At 46.5% G+C, this 18,063-nt stretch overlaps 1 non-coding gene across 1 annotated transcript; it reads left to right on the top strand.

The window, feature by feature from the left end:
• Positions 1-12,213: 12,213 nt before the first annotated feature.
• TRNAQ-UUG lies at positions 12,214-12,285 on the top strand. The gene has a single exon. It is a non-coding gene; the product is annotated as a tRNA-Gln (tRNA).
• Positions 12,286-18,063: the final 5,778 nt, after the last annotated feature.

Below are 18,063 nucleotides of genomic sequence, written 5' to 3'. Positions count from 1 at the left end.
GCTCAGACCCCAAATGTCTCAAGACTCTCTTCTGCAGAGGCCTGGATACCCGTTTAAAAGACGAGCTGGCTGCTCGTGAAACACCTGACTCGCTGGACGAATTAGTAGCCTTGGCCACTTGGATTGAACACTGGCTCCAGGACAAGGTGAAGGAAATCCGGCCTAAGGTGTTACCTGGATTGAAACAGGCTAGTGCTATATCTGCACCTCGGATGGTTCCAGTAATCCCTGCTGCTGATAAAGATGAACTGATGCAACTTGGTCATGGACGTTTGACTTCCAAAGAGAGAAGACTTTGGAAAAAGTGCGGCCTTTGCATGTACTGTGGTCAGCCCGGCCATGATGTCTCTACATGCTTCATTCATCCGGAAAACGGACAGGCCTAAGTCCTGCAGGAGGACAGTTCTTAGGCCATACTGCGCCCTCTCCTCCGCTCTTTCTCCCAGTCTCCTTGACCTACGGACCAGTCACGGTTCAGACTCCTGCCCTGCTGGATTCAGGGGCAGGAGGCAACTTCATTCTCAAACATCTAGTGGAATACTTGAGGATTCCCCTCATCAAGTTGAAAGATCCACTACTGTTATCCTCCATTCATGGAGAGCCCTTACCAGGCGACGTGACTTGCCAAACCATGCCAGTTACTCTCCGCATCGGAGCTCTCCATACGGAATCGCTTTCCTTCTTGGTAATGGAAAGGGCCATGCACCCTATCGTCCTAGGGTTACCCTGGTTGCAAGTGCACCAACCCCAATTTGACTGGGCATTCTTGGATCTCTCCCGCTGGGGTCCAGAATGTCACCGGAGGTGCCTTAAGGAAATCTCACCTATCATTTGCATGCCTACGACTCCAGTGATGCCAGGACTGCTGCCCCAATACGCATCCTTCGGGGATGTATTCTCCAGAGAAGTGGCTGCTATTCTTCCTCCACATAGGCCCTATGACTGTGCCATAAGGCTGAAGCCCAACACTGAGCCATCGAAGGGTAGGATGTACCCTCTCTCAGCTCTTGAGAATAAAGCAATGTCAGAATACATTGAAGAAAATCTCTAGAAGGGCTTTATCTGACCATCAAAGTCGCCAGCCGGCGCAGGCTTTTTCTTTGTGGGGAAGGACGGTACCCTACGTCCATGTATCGATTACCGAGGTCTAAATGAAATAACGATCAAAGACTGTTACCCCTTGCCGTTAATCTCGGATCTGTTTGACCGGCTGCAAGGGGCCAAGATATTTTCAAAGCTTGACCTGAAGGGGGCCTACAACCTCATTCGCATTCGGAGCGGCGATGAATGGAAAACAGCCTTCAACACGCAAGACAGTCACTTCGAGTATCTTGTAATGCCATTCGGGTTGTGCAATGCACCCGCCATTTTCCAAAATATGATGAACGACATCTTGCGGGATCTGCTTTACAAGAACGTTGTGGTCTACCTGGACGATATTCTAATCTTCTTCCAGGATTTGGACACCCACATTGCAGACGTCAAGCAAGTACTCCACCATCTCTGTGAACACCGGCTGTACACCAAACTCTAAGTGTGAATTTCACAAAGACTCTGTGCCTTTTCTAGGCTACATTGTGTCAAAGGAAGGCTTCCAAATGGACCCTCAAAAACTTGAAAGTATCAAGAAGTGGTCCCAACCTACCAGCCTGAAGGCTTTAAGGAGATTCCTGGGGTTCACCAATTACTATCAAAGCTTTATAAAGAACTACTTTTCTTTAACCATACCCTTGACTGCGATGACCCGCAAGGGTGCCACCGCTTCAAAATGGTCAGCGGAGGCCATTTCCGTGTTCGAGAAATTGAAGACTGCCTTCTCCACAGAACCGTGCTTGCGGCATTCAGACCCCAACAAGGCCTTCATAGTGAAGTTGACACTTCGGGTGTGAGGGTAGGGGCTGTGTTACGCCAACCTGGAGATTCGAAAGCCTTACGTCCCTGTTCATTCTTCTCACGAAGATTTTCTCCAGCGGAGAAAAAACTATGGGATAGGAGATAAAGAACTCTTGGCAATAAAGCTTGCATTCGAAGAATGGCGGCTTGACTCGAAGGTGCTCAACATCAAATAACCGCATTCACGGATCACAAAAACCTAGAGTACCTCCGCCATGCACAACGTCTGAATTACAGACAGGCCAGATGGTCCTTATTCTTTAATCGTTTCGATTGTGTGCTTAAGTTTCGCCCTGGAGATCAAAACACCAGAGCAGACGCTCTGTCACACTCGTTTCATTCAGAGGATGTGCCTGATGAGCCACAGCACATAATTGACCCAAAGAAAATCCTCTTGGCATCCACCCAGTCTGTACCCACTGGAAAAACTATCGTTCCTAAGAGACTCAGGAAGAAAGTGCTCTTTTGGGCGCACGATTCTAAGCTGGCTGGCCATCCTGGCCAACGCCGTACCCTGCTCAAGATACAGAAGCTGTATTGGTGGCCTACTATCAAAAAGGATACCTATTCCTACGTGGCATCCTGCACCAATTGTGCTAAGAACAAACCTACATCTGGACAACAGTGGGGTCAGATGCAACCATTGCCAGTTCCACACATCGCTACTGACTTTGTAGTCGATTTACCTTCTTCTGGAGGAATGAACACCATCTGGGTGACTGTGTATCAATTCAGCAATATGGCACACTTCATGGCAGTCCCTGGCATACCTTCAGCCTTGGAGCTTGCAAAGCTCTTCATAACGCACATATTCCGCCTCCATGGGCTATCTTCACACATTGTTTCTGACCGTGGGTCCTAATTCACGGCACGATTCTGGAAGGCCTTGTGCAAGTTGTTCGACATCACTCTAGACTACACTTCAGCCTACCATCCGCAGTCGAATGGCCAGACGGAACGGATGAATTGTACAATGAAGCAGTTTATTCGAGCTTATGTCACGTCCCGACAGAATAACTGGGCCGAATTGCTTCCATGGGCTGAATTCGCCATCAACTCTCATCCAGCAACATCTACTGGATTGTCACCATTTGAAGTGGTTTATGGACGTTCCCCAACACCGCCACTTCCACTGAAGCTCTCAGTGACGTCTCCAGCAGCTCAATCCACTGCTGATGATATCCATAATCTGTGGGTTCAGACAAAGGACATGCTAATCAAAGCGAGTGACTGTGCTAAGAAGTACTACGATGCGCACCATTCGCAAGCTCCAGTCTTCAAGCCAGGAGACAAGGTCTGGTTGTCAACCAAGCACCTCAGAATTAAATTACCCTCCTCTCGGTTTGCTCCTCGCTATGTGGGACCATTCCCAGTTCTTCAACGTATTGGCAAAGTCACCTACCTGGTCTCAACATCCATATTGCTTTCCACGTTTCACTTCTGAAACCGCTCATACTCAGCGAATTTTCTTCCAAATCTCAAGACCCACCTGTCATCAATGCAGAAGACGACTTAGAATTCAAAGTCGAAGAGATCTTGGATATTCGTAGAGGCAATACTTTTGAATACCTTCTAAAGTGGGAAGGTTTCGGCCCCGAAGAAAACTCTTGGGAGCCTCAGACCAATATCCTGGACAAAGAGATGCTTCGTCAATTCCACATCGCGCATCCTTCAAAACCCAAGCCTGGTACCCGAAGAGGAAATCACCCTTTGAAGGGGGGTACTGTTGCGACCATCACTGCCCGACGTCTCCACTACGCCCACCTCACCTCTTTGGCGACTCCTTCTTTGCTTGATGGAAGTTTGGCCGACCATCCTGCCGACCTCCTCCGGCGTCCCTGGATCGGCTAGACGCTGCTATCCGCCATATTTCCTAGAGGCCTAAGGGCATGCACGCGGCACGGCTCCGACTCAAGTACCAGCAGTGGCGCGAACCTCAGGGGCATCCCCCTGAGATGACGTCATCCTCACCAGATACTTAAGGTCTCTGAATTCACTAACTAATCGAGTTAGCATAGGAAAGGTTTACCTAGCTTCCTCCAGGTATTGCTGCGGATGGGATTCGCTCTCCGCATACCTTGCTACTCTGCCTCCTTGGACTTTACCAGAGGTACCCGCTCCTCGGGGACCTCGCTCTCTCTCTTGTTTTTCAGGTCGCAGTCTGGAACCGGTACTCGCTCCTCGAGGGCCCACGTTCCCGGACTTGCTACTGAATGCCACTTCTGCCAGGAAGTCTTCTCTGCCTTCAATACCAGTGAGTTACCATCTCTCTCAGAGCGTTCCCTGGAACCAGGTACTCGCTCCTCAAGGGCCTAATTCATTTCCAGCTCCTGGGCTGCTTCTAAGAGACTATTGTGTGAGTGTTACCATCAAGGTTCTGTTCCTGAACTCTGCATACCCTGCCTACTCACTATATTCAGTTTCTCTACAGCTCAGTTATCCAGGATCGCTGTTCCAGTATCTGAGGGACTACAGCCCAGCCGGGCACTTCCAGCTCACTACTGCCACCTCTGGTGGTTCAATATGCTGTTTAATAAAAGAACTAGTGTGTGTCTGTCTCCAAACTCTGAGCCTGACCGTTGGTCCTTCTCGGGATCTTCCCCCGGGGGCGTGGTCATCTGCCACCGGCCCAAGGATCCACCCACAACTATCTCAAACACTAACACCACCATTGCCATCTGGGCCTACCTGAGGCCTGCTCTGCTTCCTCCTTGACTTTCTGGTTTGGGCCTCACCCCTTCTTCCTAAGGGGTCAGCCTGCAGCTCTTCTCTTTAGTTATAGGGCCAGCCGGGTGTGGCTCATCTAAACTCCTCTCAGGGAGTTGCCTGCTTCCTGCTCTATAAAAGGACTTTGCTTTCAGTTCTGCTTTGCCTTGCATTGGAGTTACTTGCTCCTGGATGTCTCGCCTTCCAGTGCTCCGACAGGCCTTCGTTCGAGCTCCATGTCTCGTCTTGATGATCGTGATCCAGTCCTGATGTCCGTTGCCTGTTCCTGATGTCTGTGATCCTGTTCTAATGTTCCTCGCCTGTTCCTGATGTCCTGTACCTCAGATTCCTCGTCGCCTCCTTTCCTGGCATGCCATGTCGTGGTCCGTGACCAGCCCATGGGTAGAGGCTGTGTAGGGCGCTCAGGTACAAGGCCATCTTCACCTGTGCAAGTACAAGCCTCCGGAAGACTTCTGCTTCAGTCCTGAGTTGTCTTTGAATCCTTGCTAGCTTTCGTCCCTGTCTTTGGAGTTCCTTGCATTGCATCCATCCATGCCAAAGACTCTGACTGAACCTGTGCCATTCCAGTGTGGTCCACAACCAGCCTAGGATGGGCTGTGTAAGGCACACCTTGGTACAGGCTTCTACCGAATCTTCGCCATGTTCCAGTTTTCATCTATTCCACACCTCGTCTAGAGCCTGCTTCACATTCAAGTGTGGTCCGCGACCAGCCCATGGGTAGAGGCTGTGTAGGGCATACTGCGTCGCAGTCTCAACCCAGTACTTGATCTTGCTCCTGAATACCTTTGTCTGCAGTACCTTGTTTCTGAACCTTCGTTCAAAGTCCTTGCACGAGTCTTCATCTGTGCACTCAAGTGAGTCTTCATCTGTACCTCCAAGTTCCTCGTCTACGTCTAGAGTCTCTATGTTCCAGAGCCTTCGTCTGTCCTCGTCCGTAGTCAGGCCTGCTGCTTCTTGTCATTCCTTGTGGCAGGTCCGAAAGGGCTGGGAACGGTCGGAGGACTGTTCAATATCCAACACCATGTGTTGGCTCCAGAAGCATGTAGGTCCAGCAGAGGGTCGGACCGTCTGTCTCCACCCGTGCTGGGACATGCCTCGCCAACCCTCGGTGCTACCTTGGAGTTCTCTGGGGTCGTGCTGAGGCCCAAGGGCACACAATCCCCTCAAGATGGGATTGCTCTCCTAGTGCTCCCCTTCTATAACACCAGCTGACTGTTAAGGTTGAGTCAAAGAGCTTTATTATTGATTCCTTCATTTAAAGAGCTGCAGTATATTTGGCTGTGGTCTATGGCTTTTCCAACTGTGGCTCCTGTTTTATGGAGTTCACTGCCTATGAATATTAGATTAGAGTAAAATTATCTTTCTTTTCAGGAAAAGTTTAAAACATGGTTATTTTCATAGGAGCAAAACTGGATATTTTTTTCAAGAGGTTAGGTGGTAGGAGTAAGTCATGGAGGGTTTTATACAGCAGTGATTCCTTTTTTTGTTCTTTTTTATTATTAATTTTGGTTTTAATTTTATGTTTTGTTGTTATATGGTTTTGTGCATTTACTGTATGATTTCATGTATGATTTGATTTGACTATGCATGTTCTTTCTGTAAATTGCCACTGGTGATCTTTGTATTGGGATGCAGTTAATAGGATATTGTAAATGAATGAATGAATGAATGAATTAATCTGCTTTGAGACTATTACAGGACAAGGTGGAATATCAAATAAATAAACTGTGTGAATAATTCTAGCTTCTCACTCCATTCCAACTTTGTTGCCAGCTTTGCTTGCTTCTAGTTTTTACTTTGCTCAGTCCCTGCCCAGCTCCGAGTTTCACTCCCTACCTTGTTCTAGTGTGCTTTGTTCTTGCTTGTTCTAGTTGCTCTGCTGAGTCCTTCCTCCAGCCTTGATCCCAAGCCTCAATCCAGCTCTAGCTCCAGCCCAGCTTGTGTGGACTTTCCTATCTGTGAATACCAGAGTGGACTAGGAACCTGATAGTATCTCCTTTTCCTTGCACCCCTCCACCACCATGCTGGGGCCTGTCTCCTGCCTCCCCTGTCCTCTCTCACTCTGCAACCCTATCCCAAGATTCTTTTTTTGCCCAGGGTGTGCAGAGACGTGAGGAGAGCTTTCTGGAAAGCTCTCACTGTTCTTGCTTTCTCCCTACCTCCTGCTCTTCTCTGACCTGTGCCCTACCCTGATTCCCAGTGTAACTGGCCTACCCTATCAATTCTATTCCTGAGCTGGCAGCAGGAGCATCACTTTATTAATTTATTTAAGTATTTGTTACCCATTTCTCCATAAAACAGTACAAGGCGGGATATCATATAAACACACATAATAAGCACTTATTACAGTGTCAACTTTCATCCTACATGAGGCTAGTCTCTCAATATGAGACTCATAGATCCTTGTAGATCTCATAATATACTGCAAAAATGGCCCCATTCATCATAGGAAGCAGACAGTTGCGGGAAGCAGTGCAAGCTACAAGAGAGAGAGAGCAGCAATGTCAGGGATGCAAGGGAAAGCAGCATCAGTAAAAATAAACGGCTGCATCAGCTAGATGTGTGATGTCACTCCTTGGAGTTGCCACCTTGTACAAATGTATGGATTGTATAGTGTGTTGTGCCATCTCTTGATATGACACTGATCACATCCTGACTTCAGTTAGTAACAAAGATCCATCAGTAGATGACATGATTCTCAGTTTGACAGATCAGTTACAAGCACGGTTAAAAAGAGCTAACACAGGCACATCAGACTGATATAGCAGCATTGGGTCAGAGAATGATTGACCTAAGAGCTCATAAAATGAGCCCCTTGGGACTGGAATGTAGATCAAGGCAATCTGCTTCCCAAATGTATGGGTGTCCTGAAGATCAAGAAAGGTCAAGAATGTGTAGAACTACTTCACTTCTCTTGCCAGAATCAGCTAACTACACCAAGTATTTCCAACCTAGAGGATGGTAGTGGAGGGTAGTTAAGAACACCACAACAGGAGGTGAATTAAGTCTCTCATACAGACATAAGAACTTTTCAGGGAAAGAGCCTAAAGCCATTAATGAAGGGGATTATGAAATATAGTGCCTTCAATTTTGCCATGTCATGAAGAACTCACAGGCAAGTGCCAATATGATTCAATCAGATACTAGATTCAAACATGACTGCTCCAAGAAGCACAGAAGAGCAATATGTCAGCACAAAGGAAATTAAAAAGAATAGATTAACAATGAGATTTTGACTCGATATAGGGCTTTGCCACATGTGTGCTTTAAAAAATATTGCGTTCAGTGCCTACATTACCCATTTGAGGTCCCCCTTTTAAATACAGCAGTATTACTAGCCTCAGGTGTTACAGTCACATGGGCCCACCATATCATTATACAAGGAAATCGAAAAGAAGCAATACAGTCTCTAGCTCTTATTATTATATTAGGCCTATACTTACACTTCGCCAGACAATAGAATATTATGAAGCTCCATTCACATTTGAAGTGGAGTCTATGGCTCAACATTATTCATAGCAACTGGATTCTATGGCCTCCATGTAACTATTGGCTCAACCTTTCATACAGTCTGTCTTCTAAGACAGACACTTTGTTAAGGAATGACAGAAAGGACAAAAAAGGGGGAGGAGTAGCACTTTATATCAAAAATAATATCCAAGCAACTGAACTGCAAGGAAAGTCGGGTAGAGAAGAAGCATTATGGGCCGTCCTAAAAGGCCTGTACATCCATTTTTACTAGAATGGTGTACAGGCCTCCAACTCAGACAGAAGAACTAGACAGAGATCTGATCAAAGCCATTAAATAGGTGGGAAAGAAGGGGGAAGTGTTGATTGTTGGTGACTTTAATCCTCTGGGACATGGATTGGAGAATCCCTTCTGCAGAAGCTAACAGAAGTAGAGAGATAGTGGATGACCTGCAAGAGGGTTCCATTCAAACAAATGGTAATGGAACCCACAAGGGAGGGAGTTATTCTTGACCTAATGCTCACTAATGGGGATAATGTCTCTAATGTATGGGTGGGTGCCCACCTCAGCACCAGTTATCATCAAACAATATGGCTTGATATTGCACATAGGACCTGGAGAAGTCATACAAAGACCTGAGTTTTGAACTTCAAGTAGACAGACTTTTTAGAAATGGGGAAATATCTGGAGGCAGAGCTTGAAGACTGGGAGAAAATTGGAGAGGTAGAACAGCAGTGGGCCAAACTAAAAGGAGCAATTACAAAAGCAACAAATCTTTATGTTAGAAAAGTAAACAAAAGTAAGAGAAATAAGAAACCAATCTGGGTCACAAAGGAGGTGGCTGATGTAATAAAAGCAAATGAAGCAGCTTTTAAGAAATAAAAAGGATCCCAAAAAGTGGAATACAGGGAGAATTAGTTGATGAAACTGAGGGAGACGAAAAAAGTAATCAAGAAAAGAAAAGAAAAAGTCAGGCAGAGGAAAAGATTGCCAAGGAGATAATGTGAGGTGACAAAACATTTTTCAGATACATCAGAAAAAGGAGAAAGGTCCATAGTGGTATAGTGAAATTGAAAGGTGATAAGGATCAATGGGTAGAGAGAGATGAAGAAATGGCGGAAATATTAAACAAATACTTCAATTCATTGTTCACTAAGAAAGATCCTGGAGAAGGACCGTTACTTGTTATAAAAACCATAGAAGGGGTAGAGTAGATGAACCTCCATTTACGGAAGATAATGTATGGGAAGAGCTTAGAAAACTGAAAGTGGACAAAGCCATGGGGCCTGATGAGGTTTATCCCAGAATACTGAGGGAACTCAGAGATGTGCAGGTGGGTCCGCTGTGTGACTTGTTCAATAGATCCCTGGAAAAGGGTGTAGTGCCTAGTGACTGGAGAAGAGCGGTGGTGGTCCCGCATCACAAGAGTGGGAGCAGAGAAGAGGCTGGAAACTACAGGCCGGTTAGCATCACCTTGGTGGTGGGAAAATTAATGGAGACTCTGCTGAAGGAAAGGATAGTGAACTATCTACAATCCAGTGGGTTGGTCGATCAGAGGCAACATGGATTCACCAGGGAAAGGTCCTGTCAGACAAATCTAATTGATTTCTTTGATTGGGTGACTAGAGAACTGGATCAGGGAAGAGCGCTCGGTGTAATTTATTTATTTGTTTTTATATAAGGTTATATGTTTCTAGTATTATGAGAAGGCTTGTTGGAAAAGCCAGGTTTTAATGGCCTTTTTAAAAGTTTTGCTGTTAGGTTCAAGTCTTAATTCTTGTGGTAATGAGGTCCATAGCTGAGGGCCTGCAAGTGATATTGCTCTTTGCCTTACGGCATTTAAGTGCGCTGTTTGGGAGAAGGAACAGGTAATGTCCCATTATTTGCGGAACAAGTAATTCTCTGAGGGATGTGAAAATGTAGTGCTGCAGTGAGCAATTCCATTTTATCGTTGTATTGTGTTTTATGGATTAATGAAAGTGTTTTATACTGAGAGCGATATGTAATTGGGAGCTCGTGTAAGTCTTTTAGAATTGGGGTTATATGTTCGGATTTTTTGGTGTTTGTCAGAATTCTGGCGGCCGGGTTTTGCAGCAGTTGAAGGGGTCTAGTGGTGGACGCAGGAAGTCCCAAAAGTACGGCATTGCAATAGTCTATCTTTGAAAAAAGAAGAGCTTGAAGAATTCTTCTAAAATCCTGATTATAGAGAAGCAGTTTTAATTTTTTTAAAACATTTAAAATAGCCATCTTTAATAAGGTTGTTTATCCAAGTTTTACAAGTTAGTTCACTGTCAAGGAAGACTCCAAGTTCTTTAGCTTCATAGGAGATTGGGTATTTATTGGCTGCTATTGTTACATTAGATACAATTGAATTATTGAGTTTGGGGCAGAGTATGAGAAGCTCTGTCTTGGCTGGGTTGAGGGATAAGCTCATTTGAGATAAAAGTCGTTTGATGGAGGTAAGGTAAATTTCCCATAATTTTAGAGCCGCATCAATAGTATCTGTGATTGGAATTAAAATCTGGACATCGTCTGCATAAATAAAATGAGTCAATCCAAGGCCTGATAAAAACTTACATAGGGGAAGCATATAAAGATTAAAAAGAGTTGACGACAAAGAGGATCCTTGCGGAACACTTACTTGGATTTTAGTAAAACTTTTGATACGGTCCCACATAGAGGGCTCATCAACAAAATGAGAAGCTTGAAAGTGAGCTCCAAGGTGATGGCATGGATTACAAACTGGCTGATGGATAGAAGACAATGGGTGATGGTAAATGGAACCTACTCTGAAGAGAGGATGGTGTTAAGTGGTATGCCACAGGGATCGGTGTTGGGACCAATTCTGTTCAATATCTTTCTGAGCGACATTGCGGAAGGGATAGAAGGTAAAGTTTGTCTATTTGCGGATAATACTAAGATCTGCAACAGAGTGGATACGCCGGAAGGAGTAGAGAGAATGAGACGGGATTTAAGGAAGCTGGAAGCGTGATCAAAGATATGACAGCTGGGATTCAATGCCAAGAAGTGCAGAGTCATGCATCTGGGGTGTGGTAATCTAAAAGAACTGTATGTGCTGGGGTGTGAAGGCCTGATGTGCACAGAGCAGGAGAGAGACCTTGGGGTGATAGTGTCTAACAACCTGAAGTCGACGAAGCAATGTGACCCAGCGATAGCTAAAGCCAGAAGAATGCTAGGCTGCATAGCGAGAGGAATATCTAGTAAGATAAGGGAAGTGATAATCCTGTTGTACAGGTCCTTGGTGAGGCCTCACCTGGAATACTGTGTTCAGTTCTGGAGACCGTATCTCAAAGGGGACAGAGACAGGATGGAGCAGTCCAGAGAAGGGTGACCAAAATGATGGGTAGTCTCCATCGAATGACTTATGAGGAGAGGTTGACGAACCTGAATATGTATACCCTGGAGGAGAGGAGGAGCAGGGGTGATATGATACAAACCTTCAGATACTTGAAAGGTTTTAATGATCCATGGTCAACAACAAACCATTTCCATTGGAAACAATGTAGTCAAACTATGGGTCATGATTTGAAACTCAAGGGAGGAAGACTTAGAACCAATGTCAGGAAATATTTCTTCATGGAGATGGTGGTGGATGCTTGCTGGCATGAACTTCCAGAGGAAGTAGTGAAGACTAAAACTGTGAAGGATTTCAAAGAGGCATGGGATAAACACTGTGGATCCCTAAAGGCTAGAGGATGGGAATGAATGAAAAAGCTTGGGGGTAACCTGCACAGAGCAGCGGTTACGACCCTTGAAAGAAATGTGTGGGTAACCTGCACGGAGCAGCTGTTACTACCCTTAACAGAAACATGGGGGTAACCTGCACAGAGCAGCAGTTACTACCTTTAACAGAAACATGGGGGTAACCTGCACGGAGCAGCTGTTACTACCCTTAACAGAATCATGGGGTAACCTGCAGCGAGCAGCAGTTGCTGCCTTGGGGGGCTTGCTGGGCAGACTGGATGCACCATTTTGGTGTTTTTCTGCCGTCATTACTATGTTACTATGTTTTCTCAGAAGCACTAATGACAGGGTGTAACCTCCCTGGTCACAATTATCCATGAACTTCAGGAATCGCCTAGCAAAGGGTGTACTGTGTAACAGGTTCCATGGTGTAATGGTTAGCACTCTGGACTTTGAATCCAGCAATCCGAGTTCAAATCTCGGTGGAACCTCATTTTTGGGTGGGGATAACTGGGTTTTCCTGGCCATGAGGCTATTGTGTTGAGGAGGAACAGACTGCAGGTATTTCTGGATTCACAGGGCTTCCAGAATTCACTAAGTGAACTTCTACTGTTTTTTATATATATTTTAGCCTAGTTTAGAAGTTATGTATAATTGTATAATTGTGTGCCCTGGATTTTAGGAGAGGGCAGACTTTAACTGAAACCAAAAAGTGTGCAATCTAGAATGCTTTTCTCGGTTTGAGGAAAAACTAAGAAATAAACCCTTTACTTCTTGCCACTGTTTAGTTCCCTCCCTACCCTCTACCCTCCCCCCCCCCCAACCCCTGAGTTTACTGTTCTTATACACTCTTCCCTGGACTCCTAGATAATTAGCTTCAGTTACTTCATCTCCCATCACATAGTAGTTCCTTACAGCTCAGATAATTGTAACTTAAACTGTCATATTGCTTGTAAAAATTGGTTTTCATATTCTACCTATTATTAATCTTTACTGACCGCCTCCTACACGATGTCATAGGAGGCAGAGAGCCTGAAAGCTTCCTGCAGCCCAGGCGCCGCCTCTTCTGCTGCGGCCACCACAACCGCAGCATCCACACACCGCTGGACACCCCTCGACCTGCGGACCGCCGCCCTGATGCCGGACCAACCCACAGCCCTCTCCAGACGCCGGACCGAGTTGCGGCCCTCTCCACACGCCGGACCCAACCCACAGACCCATCGGACGTCAGACCATCCTGCGGACACTTGGCCAACTGATTCAGACCCCCAGACGAGGACCAGGCCCGCGCGATCAGCGAGCACCCGTTAGGGTAAGGGCCTACCTCGCCTTCGGCCTTACCAGGCCCCGATCGCAGCCGCATCTCAACGCACCGCCCCTTGAGCAAAGACGACATCATAGGAGGCGGAGAGCTGCAAAGGCCTGAAAGCTTCCTATGGACCCCAGGCGCTGTGCGCCGGGCGTCACGCGCTGAAGGAGTGCGACTTGGTGTCTCCCCTGTGTCTTTTGGATCTCCCCGTGAACCCCCATCACCCCATCACACCTCCACCAAGTACCACATACCACTTCACTCTACACTCTACCCTCACCGCTACAGCACCCCCAGCTCACCCACTCAACAATGCATCCACTCCCCACCCCCATCATACAACACATTTATTGCAACCTTAGACAACCCCCCACTCCTACCCTAACACACAAACCAAAATCACTTATTCCCATCATGGCCTCCCCCCTCACAAAACTCCTCGGACTCACACTCTTCTCACTCACTCTCTTCAGTGCCCAATCCCTAGTGAAAAAACCCCACATACTCAATGATTTCTTATTAGAATCAAAGCCAGACATCTGCGCAATCACAAAAACCTGGCTGAAACACACCGACATAGCGCTACTAAACCAACTACCATCACATCTCTACAACATTTACTCTCTACCCAGACCCAAAAAAAGAGGGGCCGGCATTCTCCTCGCAGCCAAAAAAGAACTTAACCTTACCCCCCAAATGGTCAATTTATCCCCAAATATGAGCTTGGCTTCTTCAAATCCCCACTGCTACAGATATGCCTAGTATACACCCCCCCCTAAAATCCCCCCCCCCCCGGGCTACTAGAGTATGACACATCCCCCTCATTGAATTCCTTGCCAACAACATGGATCTCAACACACCCTGCATCATACTCAGCGACTTCAATCTACATGTCGACTCCTGCCCACCTTCCCCCTCCTGCAAAGCATTCCTCTTATCCCTTGATGCCATGGGATACAAGCAAATCATGAACCTCCCAACCCATAAAGCAGGACACACACTTGATCTCATTTTTACGAATTCCAGCTTAGCCACCACCGATACTCCCACCTGCACCCCAGTACCCTGGTCCGACCACACCCTCATAAACACCACCCTCTCTATAATGTAACCAACACCCCCCACCCTCACCCCCCCACACACTCTTTCCAATTTCGCAAACCCTGTTCCAGAGAAGACCTTATCGCATCATGCTCTGACATCTTAAACAAGATTGACCTCACTAACCCAGAATCAGCTATCTCCTCTTGGAACGACACCACCAAAGACATTGCAGACAAAATCTGCCCAATAAAAACAATAAATGTAAACCCATCCAGCAGCAATAAAAAAGCATGGTTCACACCAGAACTCAAGAAACTCAAAAACAACCTGAGAATTAAGGAAAGAAAATGGAGGAAGCACCCATCCCCCTCTTTACTTGCATCATACAAAACTTCCATGCATGAATACAGGACTACCATCCTAAAAACAAAACGTGATTTCCACGCACGCAAAATACACGACTATCAGTACAATTCCAAGAGCCTAGTCACTCTGATATCAAATCTCACTGAACCTTCCCCCACACACAGCCCATCCTTAGACTCCAAAAGCAAATGTGACAACCTAGCCTCCTTCTTCCATAACAAAGTCGCCAATCTGACAGCAAATTTTCCCCCTGATGCAGACTTCACCATGACACCCCCCCCCCCCCCCTCCGACACCACTGCCAACCTTGAACACCTTGAAACCACATCGGCTTTAGAAATTGAATTCCTATTAAAGAAAATCAAACCCTCCACACACCCCTTAGACAACATTCCCTCCAAAATGCTACAAACCATCCCCAACACAATAGCCTCAACCCTCGCAGAGATTATCAATTGTTCCATCACACATGGTGTATTCCCCGCCTCCCTCAAACAAGCAATTGTGAAACCCATCCTAAAAAAAACCTTATCTCGACCCATCAGAACTAACTAACTATCACCCAATCTCAAACTTACCTCTATTAGCCAAAATCACTGAAAAGGAAGTCAACCTTCACCTCACTGATTACCTAGACACACACAACATTCTATCCCTGTCTCAGTTTGGTTTCTGTAAATATTTCAGTACAGAAACACTCCTATTGTCCCTCACAGACACCATTCTCAAAGGCATGGATAATGGTCAAGCCTTCCTCTTAGCAATGCTTGACATCTCCTCTGCCTTCGACACCATCAGTCACAAGATACTTCTAAACAATCTCCCTAACATAGGCATATCTGGAACTGCCCATCGTTGGTTCAAATCATACCTTGAAAACAGACATTTCAAGGTCAAATTAAGCAATAATGAATCTGACCCCATTAAACTTACCCATGGTGTACCCCAAGACTCTGCCCTCTCTTCCACCCTCTTCAACATCTACCTGCTACCCCTCTGCCACCTCTTAACCAACTTAGGCAACCTTTACTTTATGTACACGGACGATGTCCAATTTATTATCCCTATCACCGATTCACTAGACAATTCATTAAGAGTCTATAACAACTGCATCAACTCGATCAACCACTTCCTATCTAACCTCAACTTGGCAGTCAACACCAACAAAACTGAACTCCTTATTATTTCCCACAATCCCACCACACATCACCCCATACTTAATCGCACATCACTCCTCCCTACCCCCCTCACTCAACAAGTACGCAACCTGGGTATTACTATTGACAACCAGATGAACCTTACAGCATTCATAAAATCAACTTTAAAGGAATGCTATTTTAAACTTCATGTGTTAAAAAAAATTAGGCCACTCCTACACCCCCATGATTTCTGCACCGTTCTTCAAACCTTAATCTTCGCCAAGATAGACTACTGTAATTCTCTCCTACTAGGCCTCCCCGCCTCCACCACCAAATCCCTCCAGCTATTAAAGAATGCCACTGCCAGAATACTCACCAATACCTGTAAAAAAGACCACATCACGCCCATCCTAAGAGACCTACACTGGCTCCCGATCTCATCTAGAATTCTTTACAAAACACTCTCCCTTATACACAAAACCTTATACAACCATAACATCACATGGCTAAATAACACTTTCCACTTCAATACCTCCAACAGGCCAACCAGATCTGCCTATAAAGGAACCCTCCACATCCCCTCTCCTAAAACTACACAACGAACCTCCACTAGGGAGAGAGCACTCTCAATAGCAGGACCTATCAACTGGAACTCTATGCCTCCCGACCTTCGCATTGAACCCTGCATACACAAATTAAAAAAAAAATTGAAAGCTTGGCTTTTCAAGCTAGCCTACCCATAAAACCTACCATTACTCCCAGCCACTTATGCTTTATTTTAAAGATATAAACTGCTTGAAAGTAATAAAATGCTCTCTGAACATGCCTAGTCACCAAGCCATTTTCCTTTACACATATTTTATTTCAACAGCCGTCTACTCGCTAGTTTTAATGATGTACACCGCACTTTAAGCATGCCTGTTACCATAATCTTTAACCAAACATTGTATATAGTGTACAATATATATAGGTCTTTATCCTCAGTTATGTTTCACTCTGCACATAACATCATGCACCTTTCTTTCGTTTCAATAATATATACCTATCTCTAAACATGCCTTATTACCTAATTTTTATCCACACATTGTATATAGTACCAAATATATATATATACTTATATCAACAGTTGTGTTCACTCTGCATATAAAGTTATTCTCCTTTCTCTGTTTGCCATGTAACCAAATTGTTCAATGTATTTTCTCTATCATTATTATATGTTCTATGTAAACCGATACGATGTGAATACGGTTATCGGTATATAAAAACACTGAAATTGTTACGGTTGTGGACCCTTGGGCCAGTTGGGACAGAGGATGGTGCGCTGTGGAGGACCACAGCAAGCGTCCCAACCGGGAGGCGGCTCGGAGGACTCAGGGAAGGCTTCGGCACTGGGACAAGATGGAGTCCTATGCAACCAAGGACTCGGCAAGGCTGAGAGGATGGACGACGTTGGGCCCTGATGACTGAAGAGTCTTCACCCTGGAAGCCGGTACTCCCCCAGGAGAAGCCCGTAGGAGTCCGGCCGCTGGAACTTTTCGAGATTCACCCTGGAAGCAGGAGCCCCCCCAGGAGGCGCCCGTAGGGGCCTGGCCGCTGGGACTTAGGCGAATCTTCTGGGCCAGCGAAGACCAGGAAGGAAGCCGAGTCAGAAGCCGGGAGCCGGAGGAGGAACCAAGCCAGGAATGAGGTAGATGACAGAGTCGTGGATGAAGCCGGGTCGGAACCAGAGGTCAGAAGCAGATACCAGAGCCAAGGGACGAAGACGGAAACCGAGTCAGGAGTCAAGCCGGGTCAGGAACGGAGAGCAATCCAGAAGAACGCAGCAACTAGCAATCAGGAAACCTCATTGCAAGGCATTCGAGTGATCTAGCTGCAGGGTACTTATACCCTGAGGGTGTCTGACGTCATCTACTGCCGAACTGAGGGTTTTCCCACGCTGGCCCCTTTAAATGGAGCTCCTCCCCGCGTGCGCACGCGCGGCAGGGGGCATGGCCAGCCACGCCGGACCGTCGGTGTCTCTCCCGAGGAGGGAGAGACACGCTGGAGGGCCTGCAGACCCGAGGATGCCTCGAAATGGCCCGGGCCGCCCCTGAGATAGGTGGAGGGACTGGGGCACGGCCCGGGACCGCAACAGTGCCCCCTCTCCTATGCCCCCTCCCAGGAGGCCTGGGTTTACTTGGGTGATCTAGATGGAACTGGCGAAGGAGGTCCTTATCCAAGATATGGGAAGAAGGCTCCCAGGAGTTCTTCTCCGGACCGTAGCCCTCCCACGAGAGGAGGTATTCCCACCGACGATGGTGGAATCGTACGTCCAGAACTTCCTTCACCGTATAGATGCCATCGGTTTCAGCTTCAGCAGCGGTGGGTTCCGGAATTTTATCATGAAAGGAGGCGAGCACCACAGGCTTAAG

This window comes from Rhinatrema bivittatum, chromosome 4 (genome assembly GCF_901001135.1).
Source record: "Rhinatrema bivittatum chromosome 4, aRhiBiv1.1, whole genome shotgun sequence".
Taxonomy (NCBI): domain Eukaryota; kingdom Metazoa; phylum Chordata; class Amphibia; order Gymnophiona; family Rhinatrematidae; genus Rhinatrema; species Rhinatrema bivittatum.
Note: the sequence above shows the minus strand (reverse complement) of the source record. Positions and strands in the feature narration are given on the sequence as shown.